Genomic DNA, 4,993 nt, shown 5'->3' with positions numbered 1-4,993 from the left:
TTTGTTGTTGTAACTATGACTCTAGCCTTGCATCATGTTCTTGTGACTGGCGTACGAGCACGTTGATGATCAATAATATTGACTTTTGATACTCGAAACCCTTCTTTGGAACAATAAAATTCTTGTGTCTTCACATTCCTTTCCACGTCAAGCCATGTTGTTCCCTTACGTGCACTAAACCCATGTTCCCGTGCGAATCTCTTGTAAAAGTACCAAGCTTGCTCACGTGAAGAGAAGAGCTTACCAACCAATATGTCAGATTCATCAACATTATGTACTTCATGGCTTTCATCGGTTGGCTTAACATTGTCTGCATCAATATGATCCATGATAAAAAATTTTGTTGTGCAATTTCAGTGGTCCCAACAGGAGTTGATGGAGATGTAAGTAAAGGTTCATTGAACAACATGTGTTCAGTGGTGCTTTCAATAGGATGTGGTATTGGTAGTGGTAGTTGAAGGGTGGGTACAACATTAAATTTGCAGGACATATTCAAGTATGTACAATAACTACAACATTCAATAACTTTAAAGTAATAGGTAAAATTACAATGTAGGTGGTTAAAATATACTTTTTTAATGACAAAATTAGTAAACACAAAGATTTGTTTTGATACATATGTAAACATATGTGTCGATACATTTTCCAAAAGCATCGACCCAAAAAACATCGAAATAAATAATTATAATGTAATAGGTAAATTAACAGTGTCGATACTTTAATATAAGTATCGACACTTGAAATAAAAAGAGAAGAAGTTATAGCGCCTAAAAAGTGTCGATACTTTAAAAAAATGTATCGATCCATAACAATATTACAGATAAAAAAATGACAAAACCTGTCTCAAAATGATAAAACCGGTAAAACGCTACCGGATATGTTGCAAGTGTCGATAATTTAATATAAGTATCGATGCTTTCTGAATTTAAAAGAGAAGAAGTTATAGCGCCTAAAAAGTGTCGATACTTTATGAAAATGTATCGATCTATAACAATATTATAGGTAAAAATATGACAAAACTGGTCTCAAAATGACAAAACCGGTAAAACGCTATCAGATATGTTGCAAGTGTCGATAATTTAATATAAGTATCGACAATTTCTGAATTTAAAAGAGAAGAAGTTATAGCGCCTAAAAAGTGTCGATATTTTTAAAAAATGTATCGATCCATAACAATATAACATGTAAAAATATGATAAAACCGGTCTCAAAATGACAAAACCGGTAAAAGGCTACCGGATATGTTGAAAGTGTCGATAATTTAATATAAGTATCGACACTTTCTGAACTTAAAAGAGAAGAAGTTATAGCGCCTAAAAAGTGTCGACACTTTATGAAAATGTATCGATCGATAACAATATAAAAGCTAAAAATATGAGAAAATAGGTCAACATAAAGTATCGACAATTGTTAAATTTGTGTCGATACACTTGTCCAGACGAGGTGTACGCATAAACTGTCGATATATTTATAAAAAGTATCGATCCAAATACAATTAAACCGATAATTATTAACAGGTTACAATGTAACTGGTAAAAATATATCGATTAATTAGCAAATATGTCTACATTTTGTATCGACACTCTTTAAATATGTGTCGATACTTTTTTTCCAAAATGAAAGCACAAACAGGTGCACGCATAAAGTGTCGATACATTTAAAATTGTATCGATCCCAAAAACATCGAAACCGATAATTATAATGTAATAGGTCAATTTATAATGTAACTGGTTGAAATTTACCGGTTTTATGAGAAAATATGTCAATATAAGCGCTACCTATTACATTATATAAGCGCTACCTAATATGTTATTGTACTTGATAATATTTCCGGTTAAATGCCTATTTTATTATATAAGCACTACCTATTACATTATATAAGCGCTACCTAATATGTTATTGTGCTTGATAATATTTCCGGTTAAATGATATAACATAACCTATCTAAATTTTAACCGATCACTTCTTTAACCAATCACATCATTTTTTAACCGTTTTTTAAACGCCGCACAGCATAAGTACCCCATCCTTTTGTCATATTGTTCCACGCTTCTTCCCAAAAACAATAACGTTTACTTTGTTCTTTCTTTTAGCATATTAGCAAGCTAGCTTACTCTTGAAATAATAAGCGAAATTAGATATGGTCCACTACCATTATTCATCTTGTCCGCTTTCTGCACCATTTTCCTTTCAAACCCAAAATGTCAAACCGCTGTGAAAAGTGAAACCCCCCAATAAATTCCCATTACAAAAACTTGCAAGCATTACCCAGATTTATCAAATCAAAGCAAATTCTACTGTGTTTTCAATGTTTTCTGGATTTTGGAATAAGCTGAAATTGACAATGGAGACTGAAAATTGATGGGTGAGCACATACATGATAAAATCACGGAGTACCCTAACAAATGACCTGTATTTTCAGTGATTAAATATTGAGTTTCCCTTGTAAATGACCTGGAAAACCATGAGCAGACAAAATGAACCCTCTGAAAGTCACTGCTTGGTCTAAAGGAATGGCAGATATTGAATTAAAATGTCGTCATCCTCTTTGGGTTTTGAACCAGTCCCATAAAAATGAAGTCTTTGAATCTTCAATAGCAACCCAAATGTCAAAAGTTTAAGCTTTAACATATTCCCCAGGAAGTTTGAAACTTTGTATTCTTTTTAGCAATATGATAATGAGGCTACTCATGTTTATCTTACTCTTGGGGGGAGCAAGTTTCTTGGTAACCTCGAGCAGCCTTAGCCAATATGAGGTGATTGAAAAACAGTATCTGAACTGGGTTAGACACAAGTCCTTTCTCAAGCAATCTCTCTTTGGAAAACCAAAGAACAAACTAAAGCCCTGCTTAACCATAAATGTGAACAAGAAGCCAAGTTTAGTAGAGTTTTCTTCGGTGCGAAAGGCGATTCGTTCTATTCCAATCATTAATCGATGCCGGGTTGTAATCTGCATTGGAGCAGGAACTTACAGGTTTGTTTATAGAGTTGTTCTTTATAGCTTTGTTTTCTTACAGATTTCTGATTCGGAATTCCGATGGCGAATACAGAGAGAAGATTGAAGTCCCTGCAACAATGGCTTACATTAAATTGGTAGGTGCCGGTGCAGACAAAACAGTCATCGAGTGGGATGACACAGCTGACAAGATGGGTCAGTCAGGCCATTCACTTGGAACCTATGGTTCTGCGACATTCGCCATTAATTCTCCATATTTCATTGCAAAGAACATCACCTTCAAGGTCAGCCATTGTCTTTTATATATATATATATATATTACAATCTCATCACTTTCCTTACTGTTAATCACCAATGTTGTTCGGTAGAACAAAGCACCATTACCGCCATCAGGAGCATTAGGAAAGCAAGCTGTGGCACTGAGGATATCGGCCGATGCAGCCGCCTTTATCGGTTGCAAGTTCATCGGGGCGCAAGATACTCTATACGATCACATTGGTCGACACTACTTCAAAGACTGCTACATCCAAGGTTCGGTAGACTTCATATTTGGAAACGGGCGTTCCCTCTACAAGGACTGCCATTTACATGCAGTTAGCAACAGCTATGGAGCCTTGACAGCACAGAAAAGGGAGAGCTTCCTTGAGGAAACAGGCTTCTCTTTCGTTAACTGTAAGGTTACCGGGTCGGGTGCACTCTACTTGGGCCGGGCTTGGGGCGTTTTCTCTAGGGTAGTGTTTGTTTATACTTACATGGATAAGATCATCACTCCGAGAGGATGGTATGATTGGGGAGACAAAATAGAGAAATGTAAATGATCTCTTCTTAATTTTATTTATTTATCTGCTGATTAGTTTGTTGAATTAGAATAATGTGTATGAAACATGTTGGATTTACATTGCAGGACTGTGTTTTATGGACAGTACAAGTGTTCGGGGCCTGGTGCTGATTTTGGTGGGAGAGTTTCATGGGCTAGAGAGCTTACTAAATCCGAGGCAAAACCGTTTATTTCGGTTGATTTCATCGATGGCCATACTTGGCTTCCCGATTCATTATCAAACTTGTAACGTGTAACCCAACAGGTTTCTTTAAGTCCATGATGCTTCACCAAATTTTACTTTTAAGTTACTTATTACAACTATACTATAAATTAAGAATAAACTATGCAAATAGTCGTTAATGTTTAAATAAATTTTCATTTTCTTCATTGGAATTTTAAAAGTAACAAGTTTGTGACTGACGTTGTCGATTTGTAATAAAAAGTTACTTACGTTTTCAGTTTATAATAAAATAGTCATTCTACCGTCATTCAGTTAAATTGATGACATGACAAGTTAACAAAATGTTAATATTTAACTGGAGGGCAAAAAAATATTAATAATTAAATTTACCTTTAAACTACAAGTAAAACAATTAAATAAGTTTTGAATGATGATTTTATATCTAATTTACTCAAAAATAGATCAACGGAGGAGAAGTAATTTGGAACAATAATCTCATTCTAAATTGATTTTTGAATTTTAAATTATTTTAAACAAATCTTTAAATTATGATCTTTGTAGACTAATCTTTGAACTTTAAAATCTTCTATATAAATTCTAAAATTTTCAATATCATTTTATTTTGATCTTTTCATTAGTATATAGTTAGTTCAACTGGTTTTTTTTAAGGTCATAGGAATTGAATTCATGACCTCTTACATAAAATTTATTTTATTTTTGAAGGTTTTGAGAATTGAAACTATGACCCGAAAATTAAAATGTTTTTAAAATTATAAGAATCCTTTTTAGAAGGTGAAGAGTGTTTTATTTTCTTAATATTTTGCTATTAATTAATCCGTGTTAACTCCTTTTATAGTGTTAATTTAGGTTGTTTTAATTCGAATCTGTGCATGACTCTATTTTCAAGAAATAACAATTAAAAGGCAAATTAAACATATTTTCCTATTTATTTGAGAAAAGCCAGCATCAATCAGATTCAAAGTTCGATCCAAACACAAACTCTGATTAAATATTCCAAGTAGCAAAATCAAATAAG

At 33.3% G+C, this 4,993-nt stretch overlaps 1 pseudogene; it reads left to right on the top strand.

The window, feature by feature from the left end:
- Positions 1-2,586: 2,586 nt before the first annotated feature.
- Positions 2,587-4,030, top strand: LOC120153073 (annotated as a pseudogene).
- The last annotated feature ends 963 nt before the right edge of the window (positions 4,031-4,993 follow it).

Source organism: Hibiscus syriacus, unplaced genomic scaffold (genome assembly GCF_006381635.1).
Source record: "Hibiscus syriacus cultivar Baekdansim isolate YM2019G1 unplaced genomic scaffold, ASM638163v2 tig00111098_pilon, whole genome shotgun sequence".
In the NCBI taxonomy this organism is placed as follows: domain Eukaryota; kingdom Viridiplantae; phylum Streptophyta; class Magnoliopsida; order Malvales; family Malvaceae; genus Hibiscus; species Hibiscus syriacus.
This window is presented reverse-complemented; position numbering and strand designations above follow the sequence as displayed.